This window comes from Callithrix jacchus, chromosome 9 (assembly GCF_049354715.1).
Source record: "Callithrix jacchus isolate 240 chromosome 9, calJac240_pri, whole genome shotgun sequence".
NCBI lineage: Eukaryota > Metazoa > Chordata > Mammalia > Primates > Cebidae > Callithrix > Callithrix jacchus.
In genome coordinates this window covers 99,205,394-99,223,341 of record NC_133510.1, presented here as the reverse complement: position 1 = coordinate 99,223,341, position 17,948 = coordinate 99,205,394, and the positions used below count along the sequence as shown (strand labels likewise).

The 17,948-nt window shown below is 44.3% G+C and overlaps 1 long non-coding RNA gene and 1 pseudogene across 1 annotated transcript; one reads left to right on the top strand and one right to left on the bottom strand.

The window, feature by feature from the left end:
• The first annotated feature begins 10,878 nt into the window (after positions 1–10,878).
• On the top strand, positions 10,879–15,933 carry LOC118144308 (uncharacterized). Its single transcript, XR_004728975.3, has 3 exons — positions 10,879–11,515; positions 13,813–13,927; positions 14,785–15,933. It is a non-coding gene; the product is annotated as an uncharacterized LOC118144308 (long non-coding RNA).
• On the bottom strand, positions 14,694–14,791 carry LOC118144609 (U6 spliceosomal RNA; annotated as a pseudogene).
• Positions 15,934–17,948: the final 2,015 nt, after the last annotated feature.

Sequence of the window (17,948 nt, the reverse complement as noted above, 5' to 3'; positions counted from 1 at the left end):
CAATACAGGGAGACAAGTGAAACACACAAAATATGTAAGAGAGAGAGCACTGGAGAAAGCTACCTGGAGCAGGTGCCTGCTGGCCTGGGTGTTAGGGGAGGCAGAGTTCCCTGGTGGATGAAGAGAGAAGGGCATCTCAAGCAGCGGGAACAGCACAGGTAGATATATGGAGGAGTGAAAGGGCATTTTTTTTTGTTTGTTTGTTTTTTTGAGACAGAGCCTAGCTCTGTTGCCCAGGCTGGAATACAGTGGCATGATCTCCGCTCACTGCAACCTCCCCATCCTGGTTCAAGCGATTTTCTTGTCCCAGCCTCCCAGGTACCTGGGACTACAGGTGTGTACCACCATGCAGGGCTAATTTTTGTATTTTTAGTAGAGACGGGGTTTCACCGTTTTGGCCAAGATGGTGTCCATCTCCTGACCTTGTGATCCGCCTGCCTCAGCCTCCCTAAGTGCTGGGATTACAGATGGTGAGCCACTGTGCCTGGCTGAAACAGCATGGTCTGAGGGACCACAGGTCACTCGGTATTGCTGCAGCAAATGTTACAAGGGAGAAGGGAGAGGCTGCCAGTGTAGGAAGGACGGAGATCATAACGGCCTCATTAACTATGATGATGAGCTTGTGCTCTATCTCATCAGGGAGGGGGACTGAGCGAAGGGCTTCAAACAGGGAGAGACCAGCAGATTTCATCCAACCTCACACCTTTAAAATCCACAGACACACATTACTGGGGAATATCTGTGAAGGCGTGTGCCTAAGAGACATTAAAAACATGGGGATTCAAGGAAATGATATAATTTGGAAATGGCAGAGAATGAGGACAGGAAAAATTACAGTGGCCCGAGGAGGGACTCTCGGCCCCTTCCAGCCCCTAGGGAAAGTTCGGCATGGGAAAGCAGCTCGTGTGTTATGTCTGCAGGCGTCTCGGGCAGGCGAGCACCGCTCCTGCACAGAACGGGGTGATTCATGCTGACTGTAAAGATGAGAGGTGCCCATTTTCCAGGGGCTGCCATGCCAATTCCAGTTGCAGTGAGAAGGTGGCTGGGCCAAGGTACACATTTCCCGTGGGCATGCCATTAAGGCATCTAGTAAAAAAATCCTAATTGTGCTCAAAGGCCTTTCACAGAGCTTGGCAGCTTGAAAGGGGCGGGGTGTGTGTGTGTGTGTGTGTGTGTGGAACCTGCAGTTCCCAGACCTGCTTGAGTGGAGCCTTACTGTGGCTGGGAGGATCTTCAGGGGGTGGTGGTCTGAAAGTCTGCACCAACGCAGAAAAACAATGTTGATTTTAACTCCACTGTGATATAGCTCGCACATAAGACTTGGAAAAGCGAGCGCTGTGAACTGAAGTCTCAAGAGGGTGGCATTACTCTGTGATGTTTCCCCTGTCCAAAATGAATGGGGACATCAAGGTTTTGACTTGGGAAAATTCACGCAAGATTTCCAAAAGTTGTTGGGAAAAGTTCCAAAAATTCACGCAAGATTTCCAAAAGTTGTTGGGAAAAGTTCCAAAAATTCATGCAAGATTTCCAAAAGTTGTTAGCTTTTGACTTGCTTATAGAAACTGTAAGGGGGCAGCCTCAGTCTTTGTTGTAGATTGAGAAGCAAATCTGGGCCCAGGGCATGGCTAGGAAATGAGGTGGAAATTGTTATATTATTTGGAATTAGGGTTCCACTTATTCCCTATTGTCAGCTGCTGCAAAAATCTTATAACTATGCTGCCCAATAGTCATATTAATAGCTGTGCTGTTATTTCAACTTTTATTTATTTATTTTTAATTTTTCTTGAGACGGAGTCTTGCTCTGTCCTCAGGTTAGAGTGCAGTGGCGCGATCTTGGCTCACTGCAACCTCTGCCTCCTGGGTTCAAACAATTCTCCTGCCTCAGACTCTCGAGTCGGGGGGATTACAGGTGTGTACCACCACATCTGGCTAATTTTTGTATTTTTAGTAGAGACAGGGCTTCACCATGTTGATCACGCTGGTCTCAAATACATGACGTCAAAGTGCTGGGATTACAGGCATGAGCCACTGTGCCTGGCCTTATTATTATAATTTTTTTTTTAAGAGACAGAGTCTCACTCTGTCCCCCAGGCTGAAGTGCAATTGTGTGATCATAGTTCACTGCAACCTCAAAATCCTGGGCTCAAACGATTCTCCTATCTCAGTCTCCTGAGTAGCTGGGACCCACAGGTGTGCGCCTCCATACCTGGCTAATTTAAGAAAATGCTTTTTTATACAGACGAGGTCTTGCTTTGTTGCCCAGACTCCTGGCTTCAAGTGATCCTCCTGCTGCTGCCTCCCAAATTGCTGGAATTACAGGTGTGAGCCACTGTGACTGACCTAAGTTTAAGTGAATTAAAAGTAAATGCAATTTAGAATTTAGTCCCTTGATTGCATCAGCCACATTTCAAGTGCTCGATAGCGACACGTGGCTAATGGCTGCCTTGTTGGAGAGGACAGATAAAGAGCTTCTGCTGCATATCAGGAAGTTCTGTTGGACAGCGCTATTGAGCACATCAGCTTCTTGGTGCCTTTTCCTCAGACCGTAGACTCCAAGCACTGCTTCCTATGTAGTTACAATGAGAGTAACAGTTATGTTAATTGCCATGGGCCATGTTACTGAGCTCTCACGCTGCCTGGCATTGTGCTAAAGCCTTTCTGTGTCTGGCAGCTTGAACCACTGAGAAGTTAATTTTCTCATTTCATTTTCCCCTCTCCCAGTCTCAAAATCTAAGACATTTGTAGCCATCAGTCCCTGTGTAAGACGAGGTTGGTGTTGCAGAGCCAAAAGCCAAAGGTGGCCGGGCACGGTGGCTCACACCTGTAATCCCAGATCATAGAGCAATAGTGCTGGGGTTATATTTGGCTGAGGCTGCAAAGAAGATTGGTGATGGGTTATGGAAAGAGCAGGGGTCTTTTTCAAAATGATCATCAGCAATGTGTCAACAACTCAGAAAGGATTCCTTCAACCACTTGGTGCTGTTTAAGAGGCTACTACTGGTCACGCACGACGGCTCATGCCTGTGATCCTAGCACTTTGGGAGGCCAAGGTGGGTGGATCATGAAGTCAGGAGTTCAGTACCAGCCCTGCCAAGAGGGTGAAGCCCTGTCTCTACTAAAAATACAAAAATTAGCCAGGTGTGGTGGCAAGCACCTGTAACCCCAGCTACTTGGGAGGCTGAGGCAGAGAAATCCTTGAATCTGGGAGGTGGAGGCTGTGGTGAACCTAGGTGATCGCGCCACTGCACTCCAGCCTGGGCAATAGAGCGCGTCTCCATCTAAAAAAAAAAGTCAGCTGAAAACAACCTATCTGCCTTGTTGTTTATAAGAAAGCTAAACTCCTGGATTGTGCTGGGTCTCATGGTGGGATGGGGGAAAGCAGGAGAGAAAGAGAAAGGAGCAAATTCCTCAGGCTTGAAAGGGGACAAGAGTCAGAACTTCCTTTTGGTAGTGGAGATAATATCTGGCTCATTCTTTTGCAGCTGGGCTCCTGGTGAGATTCCCAGAAGGGAATGTTTGTTGGTGCCCCAGGGGAGTCTGGGCCCAGACCACGCATTTCCAGCCCTTGTAGAGGATTATTTGTCCTGAGTGTGACACAGAAGGCCTAGAGTCCCTGAGCTTTAAGGAGCCACCAGCTGGGCCATCACTAGCCCATATGGTGCCTTTGTGCTAATCAGAAAAAGGCACCCTCTTCCTCATTTAAATAATTTATTGTTAGGTTAGTATATTCTGGATATGGGCTAAATTGCATTTTCCCAAAATTCATACGACTGTGTTTGGAGATAGGGACTTTGAAGAGGTGATTAAGTTAAAATAAGGCCAGGCATGATGGCTCATGTCTGTAATCCCAGCACTTTGGAGGCCGAGATGGGCGGGTCCCTTGAGGCCAGGAGTTCAAGACCAGGCTGGCCAACATGGTGAAACCACATCTCTACTAAAAATACAAAAATTACCCAGGTGTAGTGGCACATACCTGTAATCCCAGCTACTTGGGAGGCTGAGGCAAGAGAACGCAGGGGGCAGAGGTTGCAGTGAGGTAAGATCACGCCACTGTACTCTGGCCTGGGTGACAGAGCAAGACTCCATCTCAAAAAAAAGTTAAAATAAGGCCATTAGTATGGGCCCTAATCTAGTCTGACTGGTGTGCTTATCAGGGGAGGAAATTTGGATTCACGAGGGGGACAGTGGAGACACGCATGCATGGAGGAATGATCTTGTGAAGAGGCAGCAAAGAGGCGGCCATCTGCAAGCCCAGTGAAGAGGCCCCAGAGAAAAGCAACACTGTTAGCGCCTTGATCTTGGCCTTCCAAACTCCAGAACCTGTGAGAAAATAAATTTCTGAGGGCTGGACACGGTAGTTCACGCCTGTAATCCCAGCAATTTGGGAGGCTGAGGTGGGTGGATCACAAGGTCAGGAGATTGAGATCATCCTGATCAACATGGCAAAACCTCATCTCTACTAAAATACAAAAAAGTAGCCAGGCTTAGTGGCCTGTGCCTATAGTCCCAGCTACTAGAGAGGCTGAGGCAGGGGAATCGCTTGAACCTGAGAGGCGGAGGTTGCAGTGAGCCAAGATTGCGCCACCGCACTCCAGCCTGGTGACAGAGCAAGACTCCGTCTCCAAAAAAAACAGAAAATTAATTTCTGTTGATTGAGCCACCCAATCTGTGGTGCTTTGCTGTGGCAGCCCAAGCAAACTAACATAATTACTGTACCATCGGAACAGCTTCCATGGGGGTCTCTCCAGAGCCTTTGCAGGGCACCAGTCCTCATTGCATGCTTTCCAGCTGAGATGCTTTTCTATTCTCAGGCAAAATGTATACCTGGACACATGATACTGGTAGGTGAAGGGGCCCTGTCGGGTTTAGAGGGAGGGATACATGGGAATGAGGTCTCCAACAACCATGAATGGGGAAAAAGGACATGACTGCTGGAGCAAGGTGGGGCAGGCATGGTCTCGTAACCCGCAAGTGTGTGCGCGCGTGTACTTTACTGAGTGTATGCATAGCCGTGTGTACCTCGCTGCTCCAGGATGTGTGGTAAGAGGCCTGGAACCTTCACGCCCACCTGTACTCTCCCATCTACCCAGTCCAGTTCTCTGCTGTGAATGGTGTCCCTGTAGAGGAGATGCTGTTGTGTGGCGGGCAGCTTGACCTGCATATGGGCTTGAACCATGAGGAAATTGGTGGCGAGTTGCTGGAGGTAAAAAAAAGAGTACCATTCCCTCTTCTAGCCAGACCCTAGACAAGAGAATGGGCTCAGTATTTCCCACCAACCCGGTGGAATGGGAAATTGGAGGCAAATTTAATTTTATTCAACAGAAGCAGATTACACATGACCCTTCTTGCACGCTGAAGTTTGTGAAATAAAATTCCTGCTTTATGTGTGATTCAGAAGCAGAGTCCCAGCAGGAAATTGATGGCATACTCAAATGGAGTGACTGGAGAGGGATTAATGGGACCGTTTGCAAAGCTATGTGAAGAGTTAAGGCAAACCAGCAAGAGAAGAGGAGAAAACCTGAGCCAGCAACAGCTGAAGTGGTTCCTTCCCTGCACCCGAAGGATGGAGAATGGGACCAGAAAGACAAATGGGAAAATCCAGCACACCTTCTAAACATGCCTCAATCCATCTATTTTTCCAGAAGCCTTCTAGTAAGGCCCAATTATTATCCTCATTTGATAGCTACAGAAGCTTAGGCTTGGGGAGGAGTTTAAGTGATTTATCTCAGTAGATTTCAGAATGCCACCTCTGTGAGGGCAGTGAGTGACCTTGTCTGTCTTGTATCCATTTATATTCCCAGTGCCTAGAAAAGTGCCTGGAACATACTAGGTGCCCCCTGCATGTTTGTTGAATGAGTGAATGAGTGAATCCCTCCAAGATCACACAGGGCTCATATGATAGCTCTGGATTTGAACCCAGATTGATGGCAAAGCTCACAGGCCTAATGATCACATTCATGTTCCTAAACCAAGGCCTATAAATCCCTGTAGGTCTAAGAGTTGGCCGAAGTAATTTAAACATTTTGTGATTTTTGTGTATTCATTTAAATGATAGCCTTAAAAAGTTAATATTCACATATGCTGGCTCACCTGTGATCACCTTACCCATAAACAGGTACAGTGTGAGATTTTTAGGCTCAAGTCTCTGTTTGAATTAACTGTCCTAGTGGTACAAAGTGGTGCCACTGTACTTATCTGGAGCTAACGAGAAAGGAACATGGGTGGATTGAATTCCTAAGTGATTTATACATGTCTGTGAAAGCCAAATGACATCATGGAACACCATACAAACAAGAAAAGTTTGGGGCACCAGGGAGGTCAGAGCATAGCCTCCCTGTGGTCACTGTTAATGCAAAGAACCATTTCTCACCTCGGTGCTGCTGTTCTGATTTGTACTTGTTATGTACAGGTTTTTGTTTTTTTAAATTCAGTTTGGTTTTATAGTTGCATAGGAGTTTAGGTATAATTTTATGCCTATGTATGTCTAGGCAACATATAATTTAAATCAACCCTTAAATGTCTTTTTTTTTCCTTTAAAATATGCCCAGGCATTACTTAAGTGTAGGAAATGCTATAAAACCGAGTAGAGTATGAACTGCTTACAGCAGGACCCTAACGAGGCAGCCCAGACATAATTAGGGGTATCTGGGGAGAAAAGGGAAATCTTGATCTTTTTCCCCTAAAGCTGGAAATAGTTATTATTTATTGAGTGCTTACCAGTCACAGCACTGAGTACTTTTTTTCTTCTTTTTTTTGAGACTGTCTCGCTCTGTTGCCCAGGCTGGAGTGCAGTGGCACGATCTCAGCTCACTGCAACCTCTGCCTCCCAGGTTCAAGCGATTCTCCTGTCTCAGCCTCCTATGTAGGTAGGATTAGAGGTGTGTGCCACTACACTCAGCTAATTTTTTGCATTTTTAGTAGAAACAGGTTTTGTCATGTTAGTCAAGCTGGTCTCCAACTCCTGACCTCAAGTGATCTGCCCCCATCGGCCTCCCAAAGTGCTGGGACTAAAGGCGTGAGCCACCATGCCTGGCCAGCACTGAGTTCTTTATCGGTGTTATCTCAAATCCTCCTAACTTTGCAATGTAAATATTATTTCCCCATTTCACAGAGGAGGAAGCTGAGGCTCATGGAGGTGTGTAACTTGTCTGACACATACAACTAGAAAATGGAGAACAAGGAGTCAAGCTCAGTCCATTTGACCTTAGCAATGACATTCATCAGTCTTTCCTGGCATCAAAATAATCTTTAAGACTGTAGAAGGATGGCAAATCATTCTTGAAATGAATTCCATTTTGAAGTATGACTAGTTTCATTAAAATGAATAAAGGTTTGTAGATTTTTTTTTTTAAGTCCTCTACCTTCCAAGTCCATACTAATAGGTGACAAGCAGTATTCTATCATCTACAGGGACTATCAGGCTGTTGTAACTGACAAAAGCATTTCCAAGTCCTATGTGGAGACTGTCTAAAACTTTCCTCAACTTCATATTGATCTGTGGACCATTTGTTATTAACATGAGTATTAACTAGGGTGAAACTGATAGTTTGGCTTTAATTATATTAAATGTTGAGCATCTGGGAACCTAGCATCTCTTCCCACTGAAAAGCATTCCTGTGTGAGCAGAGTATGGTATTTACTGAAAGTCTCCTAGAGTCACATGGCTGAAGCTTGGATGAAGAAGGACTGGAGGCTGTCAGCAGGGTTCACAGCAAGCTGGGGCTGCTCAGGTACTCTAGCTCCTTATGGAGCTTTACCAACTCAACAGTGGCTCATCCAGGCCAGCAGACAGCATTATGGGTCACCCTCGACCACGGAAGCAATTAAAGGCACAAATCCCTTTAGGTATACGGAAAATTCAAGTATATCAACTCAAGTATACTTCACTTAGGAGTATAATCCTCAACTTAGAGATGAGAAAGCTAAATCTTAAAAAGGCCAAAATGATATGTAGAGGCTTTTTGTTTTTTGTTTTTATTTTTAATTGAGACAGAGTCTCACTCTGTCACCCAGGCTGGAGTGCAGTGGTGCAATCTTGGCTCACCATAACCTCGCCTCCTGGATTCAAATTAAGCAAATTAAGGGGAATCAAGTGATTCCTCTGCCTCAGCCTCCCGAATAGCTGGGATTACAGGCATAGGACACCATACCCAGCTAATTTTTGTGTTTTTAGTAGAAACGGGATTACACCATGTTGGCCAGGTTGGTCTCAAACTCCTGACCTCAAGTGATCTGCCCGCCTTGGCCTCCTGAAGTGCTGGGATTATAGATGGGAGCCACCATGCCTGACCGATTTGTAGAGGTTTTGAGTCCAAGTCTTTGGATCAACCCTAAGTGTAGTGCTCATTTTCATAATTCTATTTGGCTTCAATCTGGGGGGTGTAGACTCCTCCGAGGCCATGGTGTGCTTGCAAAGGAATGTGTACCAGCATATGCTTGAATTATGAGAAATGTAAATTACATGAGAGTGGGGGTTTCCAGTTTTTTAAGAGCTGGGGCTCTGGACCTAGATGGCTAGATTCAAAACTGAGCTCCATCATTAGCTAGCTGTGTGACTTGGGGAAAGTACCTCAACCTCTCTGTGCCCTAATTTCCTCATTTAGAAAACGTTTATACTGATATGTGATATATAATTTATATAAATATTAATGGCATCTACATTATAGAATTTCAGTAATTAATGAGTACTGTACATAAAAAACCCATAACATAATGTTTAATACAATGAGTACATAAAATGGTCCCAATATCTATGATTAATTATTAGTGTTTACCACTGAATTTTTCAGCATACAGATTAGTGCCTGATACATAATATACCCTTCAAATATTTATTGAGTTAATTAAATAAATACATTTTTCTTAATTTTTTTAACCAGAATACAGAAGTCATTACATAAATAAATATTTTATCAGAGGATTCTAAAAAAACATATTGTGAAGAGAGATCCTTAAAACATTTTTACTTTAAGAAGTATTTATCCCGGCCGGGCACAGTGGCTCACGCCTATAATCCCAGCACTTTGGGAGGCCAAGGTGAGTGGATCACGAGGTCAAGAGATCGAGACCATCCTGGTCAACAAGATGAAACCCCGTCTCTACTAAAAATATAAAAATTAGCTGGGCATAGTGGTGCACGCCTGTAGTCCCAGCTACTCGGGAGGCTGAGGCAGGAGAATTGCTTGAACCCAGGAGGCAGAGGTTGCGGTGAGCCATGCCATTGCACTCCGGTCTGGGTAACAAGAGCGAAATTCCGTCTCAAAAAAATAAAAAAGAAGAAGAAGTATTTTATCATATTCAAAAGAAATCTCATCCTGGGACAATGACATTATTTTTGAATTTATAATATTTCTAAAGGACTTCAAATATTGGGAAGAAAATTAATTTCAAATCACTTTTACTTTTTTTTTTTTTTTGAGACAGAGTCTTGCTCTATCACCAGGCTGGAGTGCAATGGCATGATCTCAGCTCACTGTAATCTCTGCCTCCCGGGTTCAAGTGATTCTCCTGCCTCAGCCTCCTGAGTAGCTGGGACTATAGGCGCGCACCACCACGCCTGGCTATTTTTTTTTTTTTTTTGTATTTTTAGTAGAGACAGGGTTTCTCCATACTGGCTAGGCTGGTCTCAAACTCCTCACCTTGTGATCCACCCACCTCAGCTTCCCAAAGTGCTGGGATTACAAATGTGAGCCACTGTGCCTGGCCCAAATCACTTTCACTTCAAAAAAATAAAAACACCAGTGGCTAGCACAATTGGATGGCACACAATAGACAATAAATATTTGTTGTTGATGATGAATATAATATTTTGTGGCTGTTGCAGCATTAGCAAAGAAGAGAGCATCACCATTTCCAAAAAAAATTTCTGCAGAGCTGGCAAAAGAATCACAAAGGCTGGTCCCAACATGACTGCTACTTTGAATATTTCTTATTGAGTGTCAATCCTTGTATTAAGAGAGGTAAACTCTATCCTGAGAAAAGTTTCGGGGGATTATTTCCTCCTTTCCTAGATTCAAGAACTCTGTTTTTGTGTAGTAATTTAGGAATCAGGAGGGCAGAAATAGAAGTGGTTTTGTACCGGGTAAGAAGCACAAGGCTGGGTATGCAGTATACCTGCACACCCTGAGCAGCAATTTACACAGAAAGCTCTTCAATTTCAACTTTCATGATTCAGAAGAGATCAATGATCCTGGGTGCAAACTGCCAGCCAGCAGGTCTGATAGTCTAAGAGTGACTTTTCTAGCATCAAGAAATTTTAAGCCGGGTGTGGTGGCTCACATCTGTAGTTGCGGCTACTAGGGAGGCTGAGGTGGGAGGATCACTTGAGCATAGGAGTTCAAGGCTGCAGTGAGCTATGATTGCACCATTTGCACTCAAGCTAGTCTGGAAAAAAGAAAAATAAGAAAGAAATTTTGCTGCTTAGGAATTTTTGGTTTTGCAGTATGCGATTTCTCCCTTTGCAACCAACTTTGCTTCCCTTTCTTATTAGACATTTCAACTTTAGTGAATTTACTTAGAAAATTACATTCTCAGAGTAACTGGAATTCCTCCTTCCAGGACGGAGTTCACCCTCCTTCCCTCCTACACTGGGAATTTTTCCTGAGACAGGTTTCCACAAAAGTACTCCGTGTCTTTTTGACGTGACGACTATTCACAAGCCACAATTGTTTGTTTTTAACTCGGAATTCATCTCCATTTAGTCAGGAACAAAATCAAGGCGACGGAGGCTTTAAAATTTAGACAGGAAGTTCTGCCCTTTTGACCTGGGAAACTGAAAGGAAGGTGAGGAGGAAGATGATAAAGAAAAATACCAGGGGGAGGTTGGATATGTGTACCTCTTACACACATTCCACATTTTCCCAGCTTTTTTTTTTTTTTAAGGTAGAAGCCGTCTTTCTAAAGACTATCGATGAACAAACACCAAGTGAGCCAGGAGACAGCCCACCACCACCGTCCGCCCAGCAGGCTCCTGTGCATGCATCCCTTTTGCACAGATATAATGAAGGCAAGCAGTTCTGAGAGAGGTGGGGGAAAGGAACCTTGAAAAGGGTTGTGCCCTCCCAACAGAGATGGACTTTCGACACTCAAGCCTGCCCTTTCCTTCTCCTGGTCTCTCCCTCCCCGTTTTCTGTCTTTGTTCTTCCCTTCCTTGGTTACTTCTGCCTCTTGCCTATTTCTGGCCTGCTTTGACCTGCTCTCTCCTGCGGTCCTGGGGGCATTCTTCCTCTTTCTGCTCCGCCCTAGTTATCCCCCTGAATAATCAATTTCTCTTTATTTTACTTATTTATTTTAGATATGAAGTCTTGCTGTATCACCCAGGCTGGAGTCTGCTGGCACTATCATAGCTCACTGAATCCTAGGTTCGAGTGATCCTCCCATCTCGGCCACCACGCCCGTCTAATTTGTAACTTTTTTTTTGTAGAGACAAGTTCTCCCTATGTTGCCCAGGCTGGTCTCACACTTCTGACCTCAAGTGATCCTTCCATCTTGGCTTCCCAAAGCACTGGAATTACAGGTGGGAGCTACCACACCCAGATCAATGTCCTCTTTATTTAATCTGCTTTCATCTCATTTCTTTAATTTCTACCATTGGTTCTTAACGGGATTTTGAAAAGCAGCCTCTCCTCCCTATGTGTAGTATCAGAGGCTGCTTGATAAATTGTACTGTAGGTCCAGGAGTTCCACACCTCAGTGAATGTTCCACTGCCAACTGGGACTAAACTAGGCTAAAACTAAATCTGTCAGCCCGTCCAGATTCCTCTCAATCCCGCTATGACTTCTTTGGTCCCCCTTTGCCTCATCGACTAGATCCCTCTCTCGTCTCCTTCCCCAAACCCCATTGATCGATATTACTACAGTGTCTTTTTATTTGTCTTAACTTGAATGTTTTTTGAAGATAAAGGTCTCCCTATTTTGCCCAGGCTGGGCTTGAACTCGCATCCTTCTGCCTCCTCAGCCTCCCCAGTAGCTGGGACTACAGATTTGCACCACTGTGCCGAATTGCGGTAGTTTTTTTGTGTGTATGTGAGGCAGAGTCTAGCTCTGTTGCTCAGGATGGAGTGCAGTGGTGCAATTTTGGCTCACTGCAGCCTCTGCCTCCTGGGTTCAAGCAATTCTCCTGCCTCAGCTCCCTGAGTAGCTGGGACTGCAGGTACATATCATCATGCCCAGCTAATTTTTTTTTTTTGTATTTTTAGTAGATATGGTGTTTCACCATGTTGGCCAGGATGGTCTCCATCTCCTAACCTGGTGATCTGCCCGCCTTGGCCTCCCAAAGTGCTGGGATTACAGGCCACCATGTCCAGCCACAGTTTTTTAAATGTTTTCCTTCCTCTCTCCTTTCACTGCCCTAGTTCAAGCCTTCATCATCCTCACCTGAACTGATTTTATACATCCTAATCCTGCTCTGGTACCTTCCGCTCCTTCCCTTTCCCATCAGAGTTGGCTCTCTAAAGCACAGATATGATTGCATCACTTCTCTTGCTTAATAACCTTTAATGGTTCCTGGCTCCCTGGCTCCTAAGGACAAGTCCACGCCCTACAACAAGGCATTCAAAGCCTTTCACCACCTGGTTCAAATCTACTTTTTCATCCCCATCTGCCACCATGTGCTAGATCCTTGGCCACCATGCATTGAATAAGAAAATGGTTTGTTTTGTCTTAATGTTTTGTCCCATGCTTGTAGTAGCTACAGTTTATTGTCAAGGCCCCAAAATGAAAACACACCAGTTTTTGACCCAGTAAATGCAGAGGCATGGCTGCCCTGAGCTGTCAATCTGGGTCCTACGTAGGCTCCCCAATACTAACTAACTGTGAGTTATGGCCAGTCCCGTGGGTCGCTTCACTTCTTCAGGCCTAGTTGTCCTCATTCATACCATGAGGCTTAGATGACTTCAGGATTGCCTTCCAGCATTAAAGGATGGTGGATAAGATGTGCAGACTCACCAAGCCAGACTTCATGGGCTGTGGAACCTTGCTGCATTTCCCCAGTACCAACTGACCTCCCAGTTCTGTCTGTAGCCATCATCTCATCCAGGAATGACCTCAGACCCTGGAAGAACTGACTCATACTGCCTAGCCTCGGACAAGTCAGATTTGTACCGGAAAGCTCTTTTATTAGTATGCAGTAGCAGAAGAACTTTCATATGCTTTCCAGAACATCTTTTCCCTTAATTAATGGTATATGCATGTCCATATAGTCTCTAGATCTTTTTTCCTCTTGGTAAGTCAAATGAGTTATCAAGAGATTGTATGGACATAGATTCAGAATTAGAAGGGCTCATGATCCAGAGGCTATGATCAGGCCTGATGAATTCCTTCTGTTCTATGTGTCTGTGAGGAGGGTTTGATTGCAAGCAACAGAAAATAACTGGCTGCCTGAAGCAAGAAAGGAGGATTCTTGTGAAGATGATGGGCAGCTCATGGAGGGTTTCCCCTAACCGCCCTGTCTGGTGTGGCCTCCTCAGCTGGGCTCCATCACCTACCTTGCTTATTTCTTTCACAGCTCTTGTGATGTCTGTAACTGCCTTGTTCACTTGTTTATCATCAGTCTTCCTCCTTACACACTCCGTGAGGGCAGGGACATTGTCATTCTTGCTCATTGCTCTACCACCAGACTTAGGACAGTGCCCAACACACACGGTGTGCTCAGAAATATTTGTGAGATGACTAAATGAGTAGAAAGGAGGAGCTGAAATGTTAAGCCCTAGAGATAATTGGAGATAAGGAAGACCAGCAGCAGGAACCCCTGGACCATCTTTTAGGCAGTGCCATGCCATGACTCAACTAACTGCACGTGCGTTTCTGCTTCAGGTTTACACGCCTAGAATGGAGAATGAGTTGGCCCAGATGAGCATCATGTGCCTGCTCTAGAGGCCATGAAGTTGACATCTTGGGAGTGGCTGGAGAGCAGAGCCTCACATGGAAGGTAGGAGTTAGGTCAAAGAAATGGCTACCAGGCAGTCCACTGCCTTCCAGCAGAGTGGTCACTTTTCTTAGAGACCTGTTCATTGGATACAGCAATTCTGCTCCCTAGATAAATCTCTGTAAAATGTCTTCATGGACTCAGTCCATGGGTTCCACCTAAATAGGTCTCACCTACTTAAAAGACTTACCTGCTCAAAGCAGACAGGCATGCTCAGGGCCTGCCGACGTGATCTGCGCACTCCCTGTCTAGCATATCCCAGTACATCTTTTCATACATTTGTTTCTTATTTTCTGGCTCATGCATAAAACATACATCTACTTTACATTAGAAAAATGTATGTTTTCACTTAACCCAGATTCCTCGTTTTCTATAAACCCACATTGGATGACTTTGTTGTGGCTGATTCTGTTCACTGTCTACCCAATGGCCACTCGGGGCTGCAATTCACTCAGCCCCAGGGATGAATCATAATGGAAGCCTCTTACTCCTTTGCTCATGGTTAGACTAGAGGTAAGATGTAACCCAGCTCTGGGATGTGAGAAATCATGCAAAGTCTGCTGAAGGCTTCAGGAAGGATTTTCCTCCCTGATGAGAGAATCATATGGAGAGAAGGGGTTTTTGTATCTATCCTTTCCTCTTCCTTCATTTTTTTTTTTTTGTAACAAAAATCACGATTTTGTTATTGGGTGCCACCTATTTTTGCTTAACCTCACTATTTCCTTAGTGGTAGGTTAGCAAATACTGAAATGATCTTCACAGACTGGCCAAATTATGCACTTCACGAATTTGCACATCATCCTTGCACAGGGGCCATACTAATCTTCTCTGTATCTTTCCAATTTTATGCGCTGCCGAAGCGAGCACTCTTCCTTCATTCTTGATGGGGTTGCCTGCATGCGAGGACAATGTATTTTGAGCTGTGGCAAATATGAGGTAATAAGCATGGGGACAAAAGGCAACACGGAGAGGATGGTTGAGTTGGAAGAATATAAAGATTAGGGTTTTTGGACTTAAGCTAAAAAGCTTCTGCATAATAAAAGAAATAATCAGCAGAGTAAACAGACAACCCACAGAATGGGAGAAAATCTTCACAATCTATACATCCAACGAAGGACTAATATCCAGAATCTCCAAAGAACACAAATCAGCAAGAAGAAAACAATCCAATCAAAAAGTGCACTAGGACATGAAGAGACAACTCTCAAAAGAAGATGTACAAATGGCCAACAAGCATATGAAAAAATGCCCAACATCACCAGTGATTAGGAAAATGCAAATCAAAACCACAATGAGATACCACCTTACTCCTGAAGGAATGGCCATAATAAAAAAAAAAATCGATGTTGCGTGGATGCGGCGAACAGGGAACACTTCTACACTGCTGGTGGGAATGTAAACTAGTACAGCCACTAGGAAAACCGTGCAGAGATTCCTTAAAGAACTAAAAGTAGATCTACCATTGGATCCAGCAATCCCACTACTGAATATCTACCAGAGGAAAATAAGTCATTATATGAAAAAGATACTCGCACATGCATGTTTGTAACAGCACAATTTACAATTGCAAAAATATGAAACCAGTCCAAATGCCCATCACTCAATGAGTAGATAAAGAAAATGTAGTATCTGTATACCATGCAATAGTACTTAGTCATAAAACAAGAATGAAATACTGCCAATCCTGGATGGAATTGGAGACTATTCTAAGTGAAGTAACTTAGAAATGGAAAACCAAACATCACATATTCTCACTCACATATGGGAGCTAAGCTATGAGGACGTAAAGGCAGAAGAATAATACAATGGACCTTGGTGACTCGAGGGAAAGGGTGGGAGGTGGCAAGGGCTAAAAGACTACACACTGGCTACCGTGTACACTGCCTGGGTGATGGGCACACCAAAATCTCAGAAATCACCACTGAACAAATTATTCATGTAACCGAACACCACCTGTTCCCCAAAAATCTATTCAAATAAAAAAAACTCAAAACATTTGTAAAATAAAAATCTGGGTTCTTGATGATTTTTTTTTTTTTTTTTTTTGAGACAGAGTCTAGTTCTATCACCTAGGCTGGAGTGCAATGGCATCATCTCAGCTTACTATAACCTCCGCCTCCCAGGTTCAAGTGATTCTCCTGCCTCAGCCTCTTGAGTAGCTGGGATTACAGGTGTGTACCACCAAGCCTGGCTAATTTTTTGCATTTTTAGTAGAGACAGGGTTTCACCATATTGGCCAGGCTGGTCTCAAACTCCTGACCACAAATGATCCACCTGCCTTGGCCTCTCAAAGTGCTGGGATTACAGGTGTGAGCCAACCGTGCCCAGCCTGGATGGCATTTTTGAAGCACAGAAATCAACTCTGGATTTCTTAAGTAAGGGATTAGTGTCCACATGGCATAACTCATTTTGTTGAATTTACTGTCCTTGCAGTCAAAAGTATTCCTGCCTGCGACATCTACAAAGAACAATTTGTTTTTGATCTTAAATCTGATTCCTTTGCTTTGTCACACTAGAGATTCTTCTACTGCCTCAGAGGAGGGGTTCTACTGAGCATCAGTTTGAGAGTAGGTCTGAAGAAGAGCCTAAACACTCACTGTGTTTCATTATAAACTCTCCACTGTTTATAGCTTCTTATAGTGATCATTATGAATAGCTACTTGAAAGAACACTGTGACTATAAATCTCTTTGATGTATATTAATGTTATTTAACTTTAATTTTTTTTTTCACATTACAATTTAATAGACTCCCATCTGGTGTGGTTTTAGAATTTCTCTACAGAAGAAACTTAAAAACGGCCCTTAAGTGGGAAGTGAGAGCGGGGTCCTGAAACTGCTCTGTACTCTTAAGATTGAGGGCTGGGTGCAGTGGCTCAGGCTTGTAATCCCAGCATTTTGGGAGGTCGAGGCAGGAGGATGGCTTGAGCCCAGAAATTTGAGATCAGCCTGGACAACATGTCAGGATCCTGTCTCTACAAAAAATAGAAAATGAGCTGGGTGTGATGGCACATGTCTGTAGTCTCAGCTACTCAGGAGGCTGAGGCTGAAGGATAGCTTGAGCCCAGAATTTAAGGCTGCAGTGAGCTATGATTGTGCCTCTGTTCTTCAGCCTGGGCTCCTGCTTGGGCCTGCCTTAGCTGCTCCCCATCCTCTGATAAAGTCAACTGAATACTGAATGCTTTATAATCTTTTTTTCATAAATGATTTCCTTTTTACTCCCCATTCCATGATAAGGAAAACTAAGTGCTTCTCAATTTTTTTTTCATCAATTATTATTATTATTTTTGAGAAACCGGGTCTCACTTTGTTGCCCAGGTTGGTGTACAGTGGTGTGATCATTGCTTACTTCAGGCTCAAATCCTGGGCTCAGCTGATCCTCCTGTCTTCCAAGTAGCTAGGACTACAGGCACAAGCTATCACTCCCGGCCAACTTTTAAATTTTTTGGCGAGATGGCATTCTCACTATATTTCCTAGGCTGGTCTTGAACTCCTGGCATCAAGCAATCCTGTCACTTCGGCCTTCCAAAGCACTGGGATTACAGGCATGAACCACTGGGCCCAACCCAAGGTATCAATTTGGAGGGTTTTATGATGTGAGCCTCTAAAATAGGAAACCTGGTAGAATAATAGGGCATTACATCTGCATTGTCATTGATACTGTCTAAATCACCTTACCTCGCAACATTAGATTATCACTGGCATTTAACTTTAAAATAAATTCAGGCTCAGCAGGCTTACATGACTGCACAAAACACACAGATAAACAGTAGAACCAGATCTGCAACCATGGTCTTCTGCTCATTAGTCTTCCCACTGCATTAAGCTGTTCTCAGCTTAGAGATGGAGTGTTTAGGATTTGGAAGAGTGTGGCTAAGAAGGAAGGTTCCTGGTCATTAAAAGGAGCCTTTTAACAGCACGAGCCTTTTCCTGCCAGAGAAGAGGAACAAAACACCAGAGGTGTTTGTGGGGTAAAATGGATCATCTCATCACTCAGTGGATCTGAGTATCCAGCTCCATGTCATG